The sequence below is a fragment of the Lolium rigidum genome, chromosome 7 (genome assembly GCF_022539505.1).
Source record: "Lolium rigidum isolate FL_2022 chromosome 7, APGP_CSIRO_Lrig_0.1, whole genome shotgun sequence".
Lineage (NCBI taxonomy): Eukaryota > Viridiplantae > Streptophyta > Magnoliopsida > Poales > Poaceae > Lolium > Lolium rigidum.
The window spans coordinates 286,427,957-286,449,649 of record NC_061514.1 but is presented as its reverse complement, the minus strand read 5'-3'; the positions used below and the strand labels follow the sequence as shown (position 1 = coordinate 286,449,649).

Sequence of the window (21,693 nt, the reverse complement as noted above, 5' to 3'; positions counted from 1 at the left end):
TTTATATTCTTCGGCCATTTGCTAGGGCCATGGTACTTGTTTCCCATCTTCTGGGCCAGGCGGTCTCTTCAAGTCTCCAACAAGCCATCGCGTAGAGTGCCCTCAAAGAAAAAAAGCCATCGCGTAGAGACTGAAGCTTCGACACATGGCAGATGAAAGGGGAGGTTGCGAGAATCGACGCATCGAGTAGCGCTGGTGGTGAGAAACTATTTTTCTTATAGATATACTAGGATGCTGTTAAATATGAACATGTGGAAACTATATCTCCAACATTATGTGAGAGGTTCATGTAATGTGCTTACTATATACTTCCTCCGTTAGTACAAATTTAACAAAAAACACAACAAGTATTATGAAACCAAGGGAGTAGTTAAATGTAATGTAGGGAGGCTAACTTCTGTGGTGTGGCCTGTCGCGGTGGTACAGATCGTTGCCACTGCCTATATATACATCTTGTAAGCCGCCGGCTAGGGTTTATCAGATTATAAGATAACCGCCGGTGTTTGTAAACAATCCCCGATATAGCAAAATTTTGCCGGCTGGCGCCCGTGGTTTTTTCCCATTCGGTGTTGGAAGGGATTTTCCACGTTAAATCCCGTGTTTCCCCCGCGTTTTCTTTTATCGTTCTTCGTTATTTGCTTGTCGCGTTTATAACAAGTAAATACCTCAATCAAAGTACTACCTCCATCTTATGAAGATTGTCGAAAATTTGTTAAAATTTAGATGTACCTAGAGATCTAATTTTTTACAAAGTTAAGACAACTTTCGTGGAAGGGAGAGAGTACATTCACCTGCACAAAATTTCTGAGGAAATTAAGAAAAATGTACACATCGCAGGCATGCATATTCAAGTATCAATAGCTTGAGCAGACATCAGTAACAAATACCCAATGTTATTGTTGGCCTCTTTCATAATGTAGGAGTTTGCATGATTGCATCCATGCACTTGTACACCAGATCGGCGTCCTACCTAGCCCGCTCACTTGATCCCTTGACCAAGCCCAGCAGCCTGGCCGGCGACATCGTCTGTGGGCTGATCACGTCCACCATCCTCCGCGCCTTCGGCTCCTCGATCGTCTCCAGCCGCGGCGACCAAGGCCTGTCCCTCGCCGCCCCCACCAGCTGCTCGTAGTGCTTCCTCAGCTCCGGCGTGCTACAGATCAGCGCCCCGCTCTCCTCGTCGTCACCACGGCCACCACCAGCCCGGCTACCCGTGACAGCCTTGACAATGAACTCCTGCGTGACGCTGATCACGGTCCGGCCGTCGCCGTCCTTGACGTACTCGAACGGGCTCCTCCCACCAGCGGCCAGCGACGGCACCGAGGACGAGGACGAGACACCGCCGCCGCGGGCGCCCTCGTGGTGCTTGTCGTACGAGAGCACCGCGAGCGACCCCGCAGTGACCGCACCCTGCCCCTGCGAGGGAAGCCGGTCGACGGGGATGGCGACGTACGTGACGCCGGCCTCGATGCTCGATCCGGTCCTCGACGGCGAACACCGGCGCGGGTCTCCCGACGCGGAACCCGTCCGCCCGGCACACCAGGCGTCCGCCGGCTCCGTGCTCGACCATGACCTCCCCGGCCGTCATCCCGGGCTCCGCCGCCCGCGCCTCCCCGCCCCACAGCACCAGCCTCGCCGTGCGCGGCCGCCGCCGGCGTTGCCTCCGGGCTGGCACGACGCAGAACCACCGCAGCACGCCATTTCCCATGGCACGCACCTGCAGCGAGATCGAGCTTGCAGATTGCGATCACGAGCTCACGACGAGCTAGCTAGTTGCGCATTATGAATTCGTTGACACTCGCGGTTGCTATATAATACCCACGGTCGGCGAGCTGGCTGTGGATGCAAGTAGTGCTGCGGGGTTGACATGAACGTGCGGGCGGTGTACAGAGGAACGGATGGGCGCGGACTGCGCGCGGTCGGCATGGAAGTCCGCGGCATTGGCAATGGCATGCGGGGAGGAATGAGAGGATGCAAGTGGGGGTCGGCGTTCGTGGTACGAGGTGGAAAGGGCGGCGCGCGCGGTCGTGGCTGCATCTGCAACCGAAATTGGGCGGCGCGGCTGGTCGTCGGTAGGGTGTTTGTAGTTGCCGTGGCGGCGAGGGTTCGTACGCGCATCTCTAGTGCCCTGCTGGATCCGTGGACGAGTGGTCACGCGCAATGTGACAATGGCCACTGGTTATGTGTGGAATTGAGAACGTTCTATGACCGGAGGCAGATGGATCCAAAACGACACTTTTTTCGATTTTCAACTTGCTTCGCGTGCAGGCCACACCGGCCGCAAGGACCTGACGTGCCATGATGCAAGCAAGTTGGCACGATTGGGTCACCGCATCTATACCTGTTCATGTTGACGATCGATCCTGTTCAGTGTTCAGGATGGATCGGGAGCTAGCCAGCATGCATAACGGGCGCGTTTGGTAGCCTGCACGGGAATTTTGCACTAGTGTGTCAGCGAGATGGGCCTCTCTGCCCGTGTTGCGAACGGGCATGGCCATGAAACGCAGGTCGTTTGGTATCCTGGGTGGACTTTTCTGCGCCGGAGAAGGAATGCAAGCCCTATCGTTTGCTTGCCCGTTTCTAGCCCAACTTGCACGCAGGAAACAAGAATCAGTTGTTTGGTTGCTCAAATCACAGTCCCAAATCCTTACCACAATTTAAATAGGGTGAGATTACCATGCCATAACATGTTACAAACGATCAGGCACCATTCAGAAGTACAAGATCCTCACGATCACCACGATGAGAAAGGCGATGATGTAATCTTTGACCCGACTGGGAAGAACCATCGGTGGAGCTCCTTGTAGAACATGTACTTCCTCCTGTGCTAATGGCACTGCATCATCGATGGCCTGATCTTCCAGGAAGGTGAGGTACTCTTGTTGTGCCTCCTCTAATGTTTCATACCCTCGGTAGTTGTTGTTGGAGTAGGCATTGACCTGTCTTGACAGACCCTCCATGAGTTGTAGATTTCTCGAACCCGTCCGCAGAATACCACATACCACTAGCACGACATAAGAAGAACATGTAATCGATCACAACCATGAACCAATTCATAACAGAGCAATAGAACCACACAAGTGTTGACATCAAATGATAAACTAACAGGGGCATGCATGATCATTCCAAAAGTGGATCACAAGTTCATCCTACACTACCATGGTGTCATCCTACCACCACAACAAAAGTGGGTGTCATCCTTACACCACAAGTTCACCATCACCTGAGGGGTTAGTATATACCACCTCATCATAGTTACAAAAGGGGGCCATCAAATATATTTCGACCCTAGCTACTGCCAAAATGTACATCATCAGCATCATCATCATCAAGTTCATTGAGACGTCTCCGACGTATCGATAATTTCTTATGTTCTATGCCATATTATTGATGATACCTACATGTTTTATGCGCACTTTATGTCATATTCGTGCATTTTCTGGAACTAACCTATTAACAAGATGCCGAAGTGCCGATTCTTTGTTTTCTGCTGTTTTTGGTTTCGTAAATCCTAGTAACGAAATATTCTCGGAATCGGACGAAATCAAGACCCAAGTTCCTATTTTCACCGGAAGCATCCAGAACACCCGAGAGCCGCCAGAGGGGGGCCCTGTGGGCCCCAGATGATAGGGTGGCGCGGCCTGGGCCCTGGCCGCGCCAGCCTATGGTGCCACCGCCTCTTCGACCCTCTGACGCTGCCCTTCCGCCTATTTAAAGCCTCCGTCGAGAAAACCCTGATACGAAGGACGAAACCCACAGAAACCTTCCGCGAGCCGCCGCCATCGCGAAGCCAAGATCCGGGGGACAGGAGTCTCCGTTCCGGCACCCTGCCGGAGCGGGAAAGTGCCCCGGAAGGCTTCTCCATCGACACCGCTGCCATCTCCACCGCCATCTTCATCACCGCTGCTGCTCCCATGAGGAGGGAGTAGTTCTCCATCGAGGCTCGGGGCTGTACCGGTAGCTATGTGGTTCATCTCTCTCCTATGTGCTTCAATACAATAATCTCATGAGCTGCCTTACATGATTGAGATTCATATGATGATGCTTGTAATCTAGATGTCACTATGCTAGTCAAGAGAGTTTTACTTATGTGATCTCCGGAGACTCCTTGTCCCACGTGTGTAAAGGTGACAGTGTGTGCACCGTGTGGGTCTCTTAGGCTATATTTCACGGAATACTTACTCACCGTTATGAATGGCGTAGTGAAGTGCTTATTTATATCTCTTTATGATTGCAATGTGTTTTGTATCACAACTTATCTATGTGCTACTCTAGTGATGTTATTAAAGTAGTTTATTCCTCCCGCACGGTGTAATGGTGACAAGTAGTGTGCATCCGTGTTAGTACTTGGCATATGCTATGATCATGATCTCTTGTAGATTGTGGAGTTAATTATCATTATGATTGTATTGATATGATCTATTCCTCCTACGTGGCGTGAAGGTGACAATGTGCATGCTATGTTAGTACTTGGTTTAGTCGTGTTGATCTTTCTTGCACTCTAAGGTTATTTAAATATGAACATTGAATTGTGGAGCTTGTTAACTCCGGTATTGAGGGTTCGTGTAATCCTACGCAATGTGTTCATCATCCAACAAGAGTGTAGAGTATGCATTTATCTATTCTGTTATGTGATCAATGTTGAGAGTGTCCACTAGTGAAAGTCTAATCCCTAGGCCTTGTTCCTAAATATCGCTATCGCTGCTTGTTTACTCGTTTTATCGTTGCTACTACTCGCGTTACTACGTCTAGCATTACTCGCTTGTTTACTCGTCCCGGGCAAAGCACTTTTCTCGGTGCCGTTGCTACTACTTATTCATACCACCTGTATTTCACTATCTCTTCGCCGAACTAGTGCACCTATTAGGTGTGTTGGGGACACAAGAGACTTCTTGCTTTGTGGTTGCAGGGTTGCATGAGAGGGATATCTTTGACCTCTTCCTCCCCGAGTTCGATAAACCTTGGGTGATCCACTTAAGGGAAACTTGCTGCTCGTTCTACAAACCTCTGCTCTTGGAGGCCCAACACTGTCTACAAGAATAGAAGCTCCCGTAGACATCAAGCACTTTTATGGCGCTGTTGTCGGGAGGAAAGGTAAAAAGGCACTCATACTCCGGTCTCAGGTAACAGTACTTTTCTGGCGCCATTGTGTTTGTGCTCGAAGCTATTTCCTTTAGATCCTGCAATTGCATCTTTTTGTTTCTTGTTTACACTAGTTTGGCATAATGGACAACAATGAGCTTCTTATTCTATTTCCTGATTTAAAACATGGATTGTTTGATGCGAAAATTAAAAAACCTATGGAATCTTATTTGCATGCTGGTAGTAATATTAGTATGAACGCTTTGAACACCATTGTTGATAATAATGTAGAAAGTTCTAAGCTTGGGGAAGCTGGTTTTCATGATCTTTTTAGTCCCCCAAGCATTGAGGAGAAAATTTTCTTTGATGATACTTTGCCTCCTATTTATGATGATTATAATAGTGGTATTTTGGTACAACCTACTATGGAGAGTAAATTTTATTGTGATTATACTATGCCTCCTACACTTGATGAGAATAATAATGATAGCTACTTTGTTGAATTTGCTCCCGCTATTACTAATAAAATTGATTATGCTTATGTGGAGAGTAATAATTGTATGCATGAGGCTCATGATAAGAATGCTTTATGTGATAGTTATATTGTTGAGTTTGCTCATGATGCTACTGAAAGTTATTATGAGAGAGGAAAATATGGTTGTAGAAATTTTCATGTTACTAAAATGCCTCTCTATATGCTGAAATTTTCGAAGTTACACTTGTTTTATCTTTCTATGCTTGTTGCATCATGCTTCTTGAACTTGTTTATTTACAAGATTCCTATGCATAGGAAGCATGTTAGACTTAAATGTGTTTTGAATTTGCCTTTTGATGCTCTCTTTTGCTTCAAATACTATTTCTTGCGAGTGCATCATTAAAACTCGCTGAGCCCATCTTAACTGGCTATAAAGAAAGAACTTCTTGGGAGATAACCCATGTGTTATTTTGCTACAGTACTTTGTTTTATATTTGTGTCTTGGAAGTTGTTTACTACTGTAGCAACCTCTCCTTATCTTAGTTTTGAGTTTTGTTGTGCCAAGTAAAGTCTTTGATAGTAAAGTAAGTACTAGATTTGGATTATCTGCGCAGTTCCGCATTTCTTTGCTGTCACGAATCTGGGTCTACCTCCCTGTAGGTAGCTCAGAAAATTAAGCCAATTTAAGTGCATGATCCTCAGATATGTACGCAACTTTCATTCAATTTGGACATTTTCATTTGAGCAAGTCTGGTGGCCTAATAAAATCCATCTTTACGGACTGTTCTGTTTTGACAGATTCTGTCTTTTATTTCGCATTGCCTCTTTTGCTATGTTGGATGAATTTCTTTGATCCATTAATGTCCAGTAGCTTTATGCAATGTCCAGAAGTGTTAAGAATGATTGTGTCACCTCTGAACATGTGAATTTTTATTATGCACTAACCCTCTAATGAGTTGTTTCGAGTTTGGTGTGGAGGAAGTTTTCAAGGATCAAGAGAGGAGTATGATATACTATGATCAAGAAGAGTGAAAGCTCTAAGCTTGGGGATGCCCCGTGGTTCACCCCTGCATATTTCAAGAAGACTCAAGCATCTAAGCTTGGGGATGCCCAAGGCATCCCCTTCTTCATCGACAACATTATCGAGTTCCTCCCCGAAACTATATTTTTATTCCGTCACATCTTATGCACTTTGCTTGGAGCGTCGGTTTGTTTTTGTTTTTGTTTTGTTTGAATAAAATGGATCCTAGCATTCACTTTGTGGGAGAGAGACACGCTCCGCTGTAGCATATGGACAAGTATGTCCTTAGGCTCTACTCATAGTATTCATGGCGAAGTTTCTTCTTCGTTAAATTGTTATATGGTTGAAATTGGAAAATGCTACATGTAGTAACTCTAAAATATCTTGGATAATTTGATACTTGGCAATTGTTGTGCTCATGTTTAAGCTCTTGCATCATATACTTTGCACCCATTAATGAAGAAACACTTAGAGCTTGCTAATTTGGTTTGCATATTTGGTTTCTCTAGAGTCTAGATAACATCTAGTATTGAGTTTTGAACAACAAGGAAGACGGTATGGAGTCTTATAATGTTTACCATATGTCTTTTATGTGAGTTTTGCTGTACCGTTCATCCTTGTGTTTGTTTCAAATAACCTTGCTAGCCTAAACCTTGTATCGAGAGGGAATACTTCTCATGCATCCAAAATCCTTGAGCCAACCACTATGCCATTTGTGTCCACCATACCTACCTACTACATGGTATTTATCCGCCATTCCAAAGTAAATTGCTTGAGTGCTACCTTTAAAATTCCATCATTCACCTTTGCAATATATAGCTCATGGGACAAATAGCTTAAAAACTATTGTGGTATTGAATATGTACTTATGCACTTTATCTCTTATTAAGTTGCTTGTTGTGCGATAACCATGCTTCTGGGGACGCCATCAACTATTCTTTGTTGAATATCATGTGAGTTGCTATGCATGTCCGTCTTGTCTTAAGTAAGAGAGATTTACCACCTTTATGGTTGGAGCATGCATATTGTTAGAGAAGAACATTGGGCCGCTAACTAAAGCCACGATTCATGGTGGAAGTTTCAGTTTTGGACATATATCCTCAATCTCATATGAGAATAATAATTGTTGCCACATGCTTATGCATTAAAGAGGAGTCCATTATCTGTTGTCCATGTTGTCCCGGTATGGATGTCTAAGTTGAGAATAATCAAAAGCGAGAAATCCAAAATGCGAGCTTTCTCCTTAGACCTTTGTACAGGCGGCATGGAGGTACCCCATTGTGACACTTGGTTAAAACATGTGCATTGCAAAGATCCGGTAGTCCAAGCTAATTAGGATAAGGTGTGGGCACTATTAGTATACTATGCATGAGACTTGCAACTTGTAAGATATAACTTTCATAACTCATATGCTTTATTACTACCGTTGACAAAATTGTTTCATGTTTTCAAAATAAAAGCTCTAGCACAAATATAGCAATCGATGCTTTCCTCTTTGAAGGACCATTCTTTTTACTTTTATGTTGAGTCAGTTCACCTATCTCTCTCCACCTCAAGAAGCAAACACTTGTGTGAACTATGCATTGATTCTTACATACTTGCATATTGCACTTGTTATATTACTCTATGTTGACAATATCCATGAGATATACATGTTATAAGTTGAAAGCAACCGCTGAAACTTCATCTTCCTTTGTGTTGCTTCAATACCTTTACTTTGATTTATTGCTTTATGAGTTAACTCTTATGCAAGACTTATTGATGCTTGTCTTTAAGTACTATTCATGAAAAGTCTTTGCTTTATGATTCAGTTGTTTACTCATGCCATTACCATTGTTTTGATCGCTGCATTCATTACATATGTTTACAAATAGTATGATCAAGGTTATGATGGCATGTCACTTCAGAAATTATCTTTGTTATCGTTTTACTCGCTCGGGACGAGCAGAACTAAGCTTGGGGATGCTTGATACGTCTCCGACGTATCGATAATTTCTTATGTTCTATGCCATATTATTGATGATACCTACATGTTTTATGCACACTTTATGTCATATTCGTGCATTTTCCGGAACTAACCTATTAACAAGATGCCGAAGTGCCGCTGTCGTTTTCTGCTGTTTTTGGTTTCGTAAATCCTAGTAACGAAATATTCTCGAATCGGACGAAATCAAGACCCAGGTTCCTATTTTCACCGGAAGCATCCGAACACCCGAGAGCCGCCGTGGGGGGCCCTGTGGGCCCCAGATGATAGGGTGGCGCGGCCTGGGCCCTGGCCGCGCCAGCCTATGGTGCCACCGCCTCTTCGACCCTCTGACGCTGCCCTTCCGCCTATTTAAAGCCTCCGTCGAGAAAACCCTGATACGAAGGACGAAACCCACAGAAACCTTCCAGAGCCGCCGCCATCGCGAAGCCAAGATCTGGGGGACAGGAGTCTCTCGTTCCGGCACCCTGCCGGAGCGGGAAGTGCCCCCGGAAGGCTTCTCCATCGACACCGCTGCCATCTCCACCGCCATCTTCATCACCGCTGCTGCTCCCATGAGGAGGGAGTAGTTCTCCATCGAGGCTCTGGGCTGTACCGGTAGCTATGTGGTTCATCTCTCTCCTATGTGCTTCAATACAATAATCTCATGAGCTGCCTTACATGATTGAGATTCATATGATGATGCTTGATGTCTACGGGAGCTTCTATTCTTGTAGACAGTGTTGGGCCTCCAAGAGCAGAGGTTTGTAGAACAGCAGCAAGTTTCCCTTAAGTGGATCACCCAAGGTTTATCGAACTCAGGGAGGAAGAGGTCAAAGATATCCCTCTCATGCAACCCTGCAACCACAAAGCAAGAAGTCTCTTGTGTCCCCAACACACCTAATAGGTGCACTAGTTCGGCGAAGAGATAGTGAAATACGAGGTGGTATGAATAAGTAGTAGCAACGGCACCAGAAAAGTGCTTTGCCCAGGACAAGTAAACAAGCGGTAGTAACGCAAGACAGTAGTAACGCAATAGAAACAGATAAACAAGCAACGATAGCGGTATTTAGGAACAAGGCCTAGGGATTAGACTTTCACTAGTGGACACTCTCAACATTGATCACATAACAGTAATAGATAAATGCATACTCTACACTCTTGTTGGATGATGAACACATTGTGTAGGATTACACGAACCCTCAATGCCGGATTTAACAAGCTCCACAATTCAATGTTCATATTTAAATAACCTTAGAGTGCAAGAAAGATCAACACGACTAAACCAAGTACTAACACAACATGCACACTGTCACCTTCACACTATGTAGGAGGAATAGATCACATCAATACTATCATAGCAATAGTTAACTTCACAATCTACAAGAGATCATGATCATAGCATACGCCAAGTACTAACACGGATGCACACCCTGTCACCATTACACCGTGCAGGAGGAATAAAACTACTTTAATAACATTGCTAGAGTAGCACATAGATAAATTGTGATACAAAACACATTGCAATCATAAAGAGATATAAATAAGCACTTCACTACGCCATTCATAACGGTGAGTAAGTATTCGTGAAATATAGCCTAAGAGACCCACACGGTGCACACACCTGTCACCTTTACACACGTGGGACAAGGAGTCTCCGGAGATCACATAAGTAAAACTCACTTGACTAGCATAGTGACATCTAGATTACAAGCATCATCATATGAATCTCAATCATGTAAGGCGGCTCATGAGATTATTGTATTGAAGTACATAGGAGAGAGATGAACCACATAGCTACCGGTACAGCCCCGAGCCTCGATGGAGAACTACTCCCTCCTCATGGGAGCAGCAGCGGTGATGAAGATGGCGGTGGAGATGGCAGCGGTGTCGATGGAGAAGCCTTCCGGGGCACTTCCCCGCTCCGGCAGGGTGCCGGAACAGAGACTCCTGTCCCCCGGATCTTGGCTTCGCGATGGCGGCGGCTCTGGAAGGTTTATGTGGGTTTCGTCCTTCGTAATAGGGTTTTCGCGACGGAGGCTTTAAATAGGCGGAAGGGCAGCCTCGGAGGGGGCCTGGGGCCACCACACCATAGGGCGGCGCGCGCCCCCTCTGGCCGCGCCAGGGTGTGGTGTGGGCCCCCGGGGCTTCCTCGGCGGCTCTCGGGTGTTCTGGATGGTTCCGGGAAAAATAGGAACCCGGGTCTTGATTTCGTCCGATTCGAGAATATTTCGTTACTAGGATTTCGAAACCAAAAACAGCGAGAAACGAGAGCTGGCACTTCGGCATCTTGTCAATAGGTTAGTTCCGGAAAACGCATAAATATGACATATAATGTGCATAAAACATGTAGATATCATCAATAATGTGGCATGGAACATAAGAAATTATCGATACGTCGGAGACGTATCAGCATCCCCAAGCTTAGTTCTGCTCGTCCCGAGCGGGTAAAACGATAACAAAGATAATTTCTGAAGTGACATGCCATCATAAACTTGATCATATTGTAAACATATGTAATGAATGCAGCGATCAAAACAATGGTAATGACATGAGTAAACAACTGAATCATAAAGCAAAGACTTTTCATGAATAGTACTTAAAGACAAGCATCAATAAGTCTTGCATAAGAGTTAACTCATAAAGCAATAAATCAAAGTAAAGGTATTGAATCAACACAAAGGAAGATTAAGTTTCAGCGGTTGCTTTCAACTTATAACATGTATATCTCATGGATAATTGTCAACATAGAGTAATATAACAAGTGCAATATGCAAGTATGTAGGAATCAATGCATAGTTCACACAAGTGTTTGCTTCTTGAGGTGGAGAGAGATAGGTGAACTGACTCAACATAAAAGTAAAGAGAATGGTCCTTCAAAGAGGAAAGCATCGATTGCTATATTTGTGCTACGAGCTTTTATTTTGAAAACATGAAACAATTTTGTCAACGGTAGTAATAAAGCATATGAGTTATGAAAATTATATCTTACAAGTTGCAAGCCTCATGCATAGTATACTAATAGTGCCCGCACCTTGTCCTAATTAGCTTGGACTACCGGATCTTTGCAATGCACATGTTTTAACCAAGTGTCACAATGGGGTACCTCCATGCCGCCTGTACAAAGGTCTAAGGAGAAAGCTCGCATTTTGGATTTCTCGCTTTTGATTATTCTCAACTTAGACATCCATACCGGGACAACATGGACAACGAGATAATGGACTCCTCTTTAATGCATAAGCATGTGGCAACAATTATTATTCTCATATGAGATTGAGGATATATGTCCAAAACTGAAACTTCCACCATGAATCATGGCTTTAGTTAGCGGCCCAATGTTCTTCTCTAACAATATGCATGCTCCAACCATTAAGGTGGTAGATCTCTCTTACTTCGGACAAGACGGACATGCATAGCAACTCACATGATATTCAACAAAGAGTAGTTGATGGCGTCCCCGTAAGCATGGTTATCGCACAACAAGCAACTTAATAAGAGATAAAGTGCATAAGTACATATTCAATACTACAATAGTTTTTAAGCTATTTGTCCCATGAGCTATATATTGCAAAGGTGAATGATGGAATTTTAAAGGTAGCACTCAAGCAATTTACTTTGGAATGGCGGAGAAATACCATGTAGTAGGTAGGTATGGTGGACACAAATGGCATAGTGGTTGGCTCAAGGATTTTGGATGCATGAGAAGTATTCCCTCTCGATACAAGGTTTAGGCTAGCAAGGTTATTTGAAACAAACACAAGGATGAACGGTGCAGCAAAACTCACATAAAAGACATATTGTAAACATTATAAGACTCTACACCGTCTTCATTGTTGTTCAAAACTCAATACTAGAAATTATCTAGACTCTAGAGAAACCAAATATGCAAACCAAATTAGCAAGCTCTAAGTATTTCTTCATTAATGGGTGCAAAGTATATGATGCAAGAGCTTAAACATGAGCACAACAATTGCCAAGTATCACATTATCCAAGACATTTTAGCAATTTACTACATGTATCATTTTCCAATTCCAACCATATAACAATTTAACGAAGAAGAAACTTCGCCATGAATACTATGATTAGAGCCTAAGGACATACTTGTCCATATGCTACAGCGGAGCGTGTCTCTCTCCCATAAAGTGAATGCTAGGATCCATTTTATTCAAACAAAACAAAAAACAAAAACAAACCGACGCTCCAAGCAAAGTGCATAAGATGTGACGGAATAAAAATATAGTTTCGAGGGAGGAACCTGATAATGTTGTCGATGAAGAAGGGAATGCCTTGGGCATCCCCAAGCTTAGACGCTTGAGTCTTCTTAGAATATGCAGGGGTGAACCACCGGGGCATCCCCAAGCTTAGAGCTTTCACTCTCCTTGATCATATTGCATCATACTCCTCTCTTGATCCTTGAAAACTTCCTCCACACCAAACTCGAAACAACTCATTAGAGGGTTAGTGCACAATAAAAATTAACATGTTCAGAGGTGACACAATCATTCTTAACACTTCTGGACATTGCATAAAGCTACTGGACATTAATGGATCAAAGAAATTCATCCAACATAGCAAAAGAGGCAATGCGAAATAAAAAGGCAGAATCTGTCAAAACAGAACAGTCCGTAAAGATGGATTTTATTAGGCCACCAGACTTGCTCAAATGAAAATGCTCAAATTGAATGAAAGTTGCGTACATATCTGAGGATCATGCACGTAAATTGGCTTAATTTTCTGAGCTACCTACAGGGAGGTAGACCCAGATTCGTGACAGCAAAGAAATCTGTAACTGCGCAGTAATCCAAATCTAGTACTTACTTTACTATCAAAGACTTTACTTGGCACAACTCAACTCAAAACTAAGATAAGGATAGGTTGCTACAGTAGTAAACAACTTCCAAGACTCAAATATAAAACAAAGTACTGTAGCAAAATAACACATGGGTTATCTCCCAAGAAGTTCTTTCTTTATAGCCATTAAGATGGGCTCAGCAGTTTTAATGATGCACTCGCAAGAAATAGTAGTTGAAGCAAAAGAGAGCATCAAGAGGCAAATTCAAAACAAATTTAAGTCTAACATGCTTCCTATGCATAGGAGTCTTGTAAATAAACAAGTTCATGAAGAGCAAAGTAACAAGCATAGGAAGATAAAACAAGTGTAGCTTCAAAAATTTCAGCACATAGAGAGGCATTTTAGTAACATGAAAATTTCCACAACCATATTTTCCTCTCTCATAATAACTTTCAGTAGCATCATGAGCAAACTCAACAATATAACTATCACATAAAGCATTCTTATCATGAGCCTCATGCATAAAATTATTACTCTCCACATAGGCATAATCAATTTTATTAGTTGTAGTGGGAGCAAATTCAACAAAGTAGCTATCATTATTATTCTCATCAAGTGTAGGAGGCATAGTATAATCACAATAAAATTCACTCTCCATAGTAGGTTGTACCAAAAGACCACTATTATAATCATCATAAATAGGAGGCAAAGTATCATCAAAGAAATTTTTCTCCTCAATGCTTGGGGGACTAAAAAGATCATGAAAACCAGCTTCCCCAAGCTTAGAACTTTCTACATTATTATCAACAATGGTGTTAAAAGCGTTCATACTAATATTACTACCAGCATGCAAATAAGATTCCATAGGTTTTTTAATTTTCGCATCAAACAATCCATGTTTTAAGTCAGGAAATAGAATAAGAAGCTCATTGTTGTCCATTATGCCAAACTAGTGTAAACAAGAAACAAAAAGATGCAATTGCAGGAGTCTAAAGGAAATAGCTTCGAGCACAAACACAATGGCGCCGAGAAAAGTACGTACACTGGAACCGGAGTATGAGTGCCTTTTTACCTTTCCTCCCCGGCAACGGCGCCAAAAAAGTGCTTGATGTCTACGGGAGCTTCTATTCTTGTAGACAGTGTTGGGCCTCCAAGAGCAGAGGTTTGTAGAACAGCAGCAAGTTTCCCTTAAGTGGATCACCCAAGGTTTATCGAACTCAGGGAGGAAGAGGTCAAAGATATCCCTCTCATGCAACCCCGCAACCACAAAGCAAGAAGTCTCTTGTGTCCCCAACACACCTAATAGGTGCACTAGTTCGGCGAAGAGATAGTGAAATACGGGTGGTATGAATAAGTAGTAGCAACGGCACCGTAAAAGTGCTTTGCCCGAGACGATAAACAAGCGGTAGTAACGCAGTGATAGTAACGCAGCAGTAGTAACGCGATAAAACGAGTAAACAAGCAGCGATAGCGTATTTAGGAACAAGGCCTAGGGATTAGACTTTCACTAGTGGACACTCTCAACATTGATCACATAACAGAATAGATAAATGCATACTCTACACTCTTGTTGGATGATGAACACATTGCGTAGGATTACACGAACCCTCAATGCCGGAGTTAACAAGCTCCACAATTCAATGTTCATATTTAAATAACCTTAGAGTGCAAGAAAGATCAACACGACTAAACCAAGTACTAACACAACATGCACACTCGTCACCTTCACACTATGTAGGAGGAATAGATCACATCAATACTATCATAGCAATAGTTAACTTCACAATCTACAAGAGATCATGATCATAGCATACGCCAAGTACTAACACGGATGCACACACTGTCACCATTACACCGTGCGGGAGGAATAAAACTACTTTAATAACATTGCTAGAGTAGCACATAGATAAATTGTGATACAAAACACATTGCAATCATAAAGAGATATAAATAAGCACTTCACTACGCCATTCATAACAGTGAGTAAGTATTCTGTGAAATATAGCCTAAGAGACCCACACGGTGCACACACTGTCACCTTTACACACGTGGGACAAGGAGTCTCCGGAGATCACATAAGTAAAACTCACTTGACTAGCATAGTGACATCTAGATTACAAGCATCATCATATGAATCTCAATCATGTAAGGCAGCTCATGAGATTATTGTATTGAAGTACATAGGAGAGAGATGAACCATATAGCTACCGGTACAGCCCCGAGCCTCGATGGAGAACTACTCCCTCCTCATGGGAGCAGCAGCGGTGATGAAGATGGCGGTGGAGATGGCAGCGGTGTCGATGGAGAAGCCTTCCGGGGGCACTTCCCCGCTCCGGCAGGGTGCCGGAACGAGACTCCTGTCCCCCAGATCTTGGCTTCGCGATGGCGGCGGCTCTGGAAGGTTTCTGTGGGTTTCGTCCTTCGTAATAGGGTTTTCGCGACGAAGGCTTTAAATAGGCGGAAGGGCAGCCTCGGAGGGGGCCTGGGGCCACCACACCATAGGGCGGCGCGGCCCCCCCTCTGGCCGCGCCAGGGTGTGGTGTGGGCCCCCCAGGGCTTCCCTCTGGCGGCTCTCGGGTGTTCTGGATGGTTCCGGGAAAAATAGGAACCTGGGTCTTGATTTCGTCCGATTCCGAGAATATTTCGTTACTAGGATTTCTGAAACAAAAAACAGCAGAAAACAGGAACTGGCACTTCGGCATCTTGTCAATAGGTTAGTTCCGGAAAACGCATAAATATGACATATAATGTGCATAAAACATGTAGATATCATCAATAATGTGGCATGGAACATAAGAAATTATCGATACGTCGGAGACGTATCAATGCTTGTAATCTAGATGTCACTATGCTAGTCAAGAGAGTTTTACTTATGTGATCTCCGGAGACTCCTTGTCCCACGTGTGTAAAGGTGACAGTGTGTGCACCGTGTGGGTCTCTTAGGCTATATTTCACAGAATACTTACTCACTGTTATGAATGGCGTAGTGAAGTGCTTATTTATATCTCTTTATGATTGCAATGTGTTTTGTATCACAACTTATCTATGTGCTACTCTAGTGATGTTATTAAAGTAGTTTATTCCTCCTGCACGGTGTAATGGTGACAGATGTGTGCATCCGTGTTAGTACTTGGCATATGCTATGATCATGATCTCTTGTAGATTGTGGAGTTAATTATCATTATGATTGTATTGATATGATCTATTCCTCCTACGTGGCGTGAAGGTGACAGTGTGCATGCTATGTTAGTACTTGGTTTAGTCGTGTTGATCTTTCTTGCACTCTAAGGTTATTTAAATATGAACATTGAATTGTGGAGCTTGTTAACTCCGGCATTGAGGGTTCGTGTAATCCTACGCAATGTGTTCATCATCCAACAAGAGTGTAGAGTATGCATTTATCTATTATGTTATGTGATCAATGTTGAGAGTGTCCACTAGTGAAAGTCTAATCCCTAGGCCTTGTTCCTAAATATCGCTATCGCTGCTTGTTTACTCGTTTCTATCGCGTTACTACTGCTGCGTTACTATCGCTGCGTTACTACCGCTTGTTTACTCGTCCCGGGCAAAGCACTTTTCTGGTGCCGTTGCTACTACTTATTCATACCACCTGTATTTCACTATCTCTTCGCCGAACTAGTGCACCTATTAGGTGTGTTGGGGACACAAGAGACTTCTTGCTTTGTGGTTGCAGTGGTTGCATGAGAGGGATATCTTTGACCTCTTCCTCCCTGAGTTCGATAAACCTTGGGTGATCCACTTAAGGGAAACTTGCTGCTGTTCTACAAACCTCTGCTCTTGGAGGCCCAACACTGTCTACAAGAATAGAAGCTCCCGTAGATATCATTCATCACCTCCATGCATGCATCCCCTAAACCACCCCCTCAAGGACACCACTACACGTTGCAGTGATACTTGGCAAGGTAGTTTCTTAGCCAGAGGGCGTGGTGTGGCTCGATCATGCCCACAAAGCTGCAACCCTATGCCTTGTGGTCGACGAGGTGGCTCAGGGCGGCCATGAGATCATCCTCGGCAAAGCCAAGCATGTCCATGACCGCATTGTACTGGTCATGGTGCATGTCTGTGGGCTTGTTGTCCCTGATGGCATGTGCGACGTCCTTCATAGCAACATTCATGTTGGTGAAGGCCACCAGCTCGTCGTCGGCGAAGGCGCCTCTCTTCCTCTTGCCGGCGATCACCTTCTCAGGTAGCCCATCGAGGTTGATCGTGTCGGACTCCTGGGTTTGAGCATCCTCATGTGAAGGATTTGCTGCAGCCGAGCCCAGGGGCTCACTGGATCCCATGGCGTACTTGCCGGTGGCGAGGCCGAAAGAGAAGATAGTATGCATCTCGTCGTAGTTGGCAATGGGAACATTCAGGAACTCCGCGTCCTTTGGGTGATCCTACGATACGAAGGGACAATGATGTTAGTTCTGGTAGTGGATGGTCAAAAGAGTTAGTGACGTGGACTGAGCGTGCTCGCCGCGATGTGCCCGCAGTAGTGCGCACCCTTAAGGATGATGCATTTTGTATCCTCGCACCATTGAGCCCCGCTTAGATCGCGGAGCCTGCTAATGGTGAGCCACCTCTGCCTCCACTTCCTCAGGTGGTTGTACACCTAAGTGGAGCACGCGGAGATGCCATAGTGTTCAAACAGGCCCTTCGCCACAACAGTCAGATGGATTTTCTTGAATCCTTTGTCAGTTCTCACTCCGGTCTTGATCAAGCTGCACATCTTCTCCAAGACGAAGCTGGACATGAATGGAAGCCATTTCATGGTGCTAGTCCCTTTCTGCACGGCCTTTAAGGCCCTGTCCGCTTCCCTACGGTTCTTGTTCTTCTTTGTGGTGGCCAACCTAGCCGCGACCTCTGCCGCTACCTGAGCCACCAGGTCAGCCACATGCCCATTGACGGATGGCAGAGGGGTGACCGCCACCTTGGAGTCATAGGCGGGCTGTGAATCGGGAAGTTGCGAAGGGATCCGAGAGTCCCCAACGCAGACAAGCGCCTGGCTAAAGTCATCACAGAAGGAGTCCTATACACATCGTAGTACATATAACATGAATCTACTTGGAAGCAAAGACAAGCAGTTCATTTGATCTGTGAATAGCACAAAGCAAGATCATGGTAGGTGAGCACATTTGGGAAAAGCAACTGGAAATGTCGAACCCTAACAAGATCATGATAGCTCAGCACAATCCGGACTAACCCCTACTACAAGACCAAATCCTAGACAAGATCTGACAACTCCTAACCTAGATCTAAATATTACCGCCATACCGGGATAATGGATTCCTTACAGTCATCGCCGGAGGTGGAGATGTGCTGCACCAAGAAGTAGATGAAGCAGCCCAGATGTGCTCGCTGCCGCCGCTGCAAACGTCGCCGACCGGAGATGCGTGTGCCTCTTACCTGCTTGCCGACAGGAGGAGGAGCTCAAAATTTGGGGGGAGGGTGGAGGAGAGGGTAGAAATAGGCCATGGGGCACGGTGGGAGGTGACGGAATCATTCCCGCCTCCCTTTTCGCTTTTCGCCAACGCGCGCCGCAGCTCCCACCATCTCCATCCTCGTCGCCGCGCATGCGCCGAAGATTCCCTTTTGCATTAGCCACGTTCGAGATTTTCCTGCACCGCTAGGAACTGCCGAACCGGTTGTTCCTCTAGGGCCTGGCCCGAGGGTGCTTTGAGAACCAATTCATTCAAAAACATCACTCAGCCCAGGCAACCAAACAGACCGATTTTTGCTAGGCCGATGCGAACCAAGGGCCTCACAGCCTACCAAAAGTGCCCAACATAATTGTGACGTGGGGCTCTTTGCATTATAGGATTTATGTTATGTTATTAGGCAATTTTCAAGTGAGTTTAATTGACGAAAACAATATTACATATGCACTAACATGTTTAACCGTAAACATCAGACGCGTCATATCATATGAATCCGGTTGTTTCATGTATCCATGAATCCGAATCGTTTGTGGCGTCCGATCTAAATCGTGCGTGGCTGCTCAATATTACGCAATTTTGCAATAAAGTGCCCGCGTCTAGCATGTCTTCATGCAAATTAACCCTGTAACATCAAAACCTCACAGCCTCAATCACTTCATAACCCCTCGTCTTATCCCTTAACAGCGTGTTTGGTTGGAGGGAATTGGACGTGGGGAATGGGAGTTGAGGAGGTGTGGGACTAGAAATCCACTGTTTGATTAGGGGGCATGGGAATTTAGGCGGGAGGTGGATTGGGAGTTTAGACTGCAAACTCCCTCCGATCTCGGAACGAGATCCTCTGACGTACGTGGAAAAACTGCAGAGGGACATAGTTGATTCTTGATCGTTCATTCCCGATCCGATGGCATCTGGGACAACACCATTAAACATTAGCAGCAGCCCACAGCCAGCCCAGTTAACGGGAGATGAACAAACGGATGACGGAAAACGGCCCGATGTCGTGCATGAACTGTTTGGCATGTCCAGCGGCCCGACGTAAACGGACGCTGAGCGACCGTTTGTGTCCGCCATGACAAGAAATGCGTCTGGGGTCTGCTCCAGCGGGGCGACGCAAAGTGACCGGACCGTCCGCGAAGACGCAAACCTGGCCCAAATATGCGTCAGGTTTGCGTCTCCGCAGACGCTCGACGGTCGCGCGGAGTGTCCGCCGAAAAAGATGTAGGACCCGCGCGTCAGTGGCAGGGAGACCGATATTATTCCCGCCACTGGTCATTCCCGCGCGAAATTGCAAACTAGACCAGCGCGAGCAGTCCAGAAGCGATGTACATCCTCGCCGCCGTAGCCAACACAGCCTGACATTGCTACGAAGAAGAAGGGGAAGAGCCTGAAGACACAAGGCTTCGTCGACGACGAGGATAAGTGTTTGTGTGAAGCGTGGCTGGCAACGAGGCCTCATACTCGGCCTCGGCGACATCTCCCCCCTCCTCCCCCTCCCCCGCAGCCGGAGGGGCCGGAGTGGAAGGCGCCGCCGGAGCTGTAGGCTGCTGCGCTAATATTTTATAGTGGTGGACCAGCTGCCATCAGATGGGTAGCGGACGGACCAGAATCAATTACGTCTCTCTGCAGTTTTTCTCACTTACGTCAGAGGATCTCGTTCCCCGATCTCTTCCCTGGGTAGACCCAGGTAATTCGTCGTGGGATAGGGAATTGGAAGAGGAAAAAAGAAACTGAAAAAATTCGTCATTGTCTCACCGGCCATGCATCCATCAGCGGGCTCTTCTCAGATGCCGTTCAGGAAGAATGTACCTCGTCAAGTGCGAGCACCCCGTTGACGTCCAGGCTATCAACTCTGGCCAGTACAAGAGAGCATCGACGCGTACGCCGGCGGCCGCGTGCATGTATATATTGAGCTAGCCATAAAGATCAATCTAGTTGCATTCCCGTATGCCCACAGAAAGTTTGCTAGTCTATCAAGTTGAGCTAGCTTCGTGCATGTATCTCGATCTCAGCCAAAAGCATTGGCCAGGAAGTAAGAGCATCTCCACTCGTCCCCACGACGAGGCCCCCGGCGAGCCTTTTTTCCATCCGGACGGCGTAATTCGGCCCAGTCGCGCCCCCGGTTCCTCGTTTTCGTCCGGATTTGGGCCTAAATTATCCGGCGATCCCACGCCATTCCCAGCCCCCCGGGGAGCGCTCGGGGACTCCGGACGAAACGAAAGCGCGGGAAATACCGAGGAAACTTCCCGCGCGTCTGGTGGCCCCAACTTGTCGGCGAGAGAAACCGATCGTCGTCCTCATCGCATCGTCTTCCGCGCGCTGTAAAGCCTGCCGCCGGTCCGCATTCGCCGGCCACGCGGCGAGTTAATGTCGTCGTCTTCCGCGCACGCATCGTCTTCCGCGCGCACTAAAGGCTGCCGCCGGCCAGCTCGCCGCGGACGCGTCGCATTCCACGCGGCATTTAATCCCCCGCGCCGCCCGCGCCTATATACGCCGCTCCGCTCGCCGCGAGGCGTACCCCGTGCTCCACTCTCCCTCCACTCTCCCTCTACTCTCCCGATGGCGTTCTACGACGACGACGGCGCAGCCAACAACGGCTTCCCCCGCCGGTCGCTCCACGCGTGGGAGGGGCACCTCCTCCACCAGGCGGGGTACCCCTGCCCGCTGGACACGAGGCCTCCCGGAGGCGGGTGGCGGCTAAGTGCTGGCGGCGTACCAATCCCGCCGCCGCCGCGGGGCCACGCCCTCGACGTCGCCATCGAGGAGGCTCGGATGATGATGACGGACGAAGAGCGCGCCGACCCGCGCCACCACCTCGACAACTACACGAGGTGGAACTCGTTCTTCCTCCAGCGGTGGGAGCGGGAGCTGGCGTCCTACGACGGCCCGCCGCCTCCGCCTCCGCGCAACAACGCCGC

The 21,693-nt window shown here is 46.2% G+C and overlaps 2 pseudogenes; one reads left to right on the top strand and one right to left on the bottom strand.

The window, feature by feature from the left end:
• Positions 1-966: 966 nt before the first annotated feature.
• On the bottom strand, positions 967-1,708 carry LOC124672906 (annotated as a pseudogene).
• A 159-nt stretch (positions 1,709-1,867) lies between these two features.
• LOC124672905 overlaps positions 1,868-21,693 on the top strand; it is a 31,612-nt pseudogene continuing 11,786 nt past the window's right edge.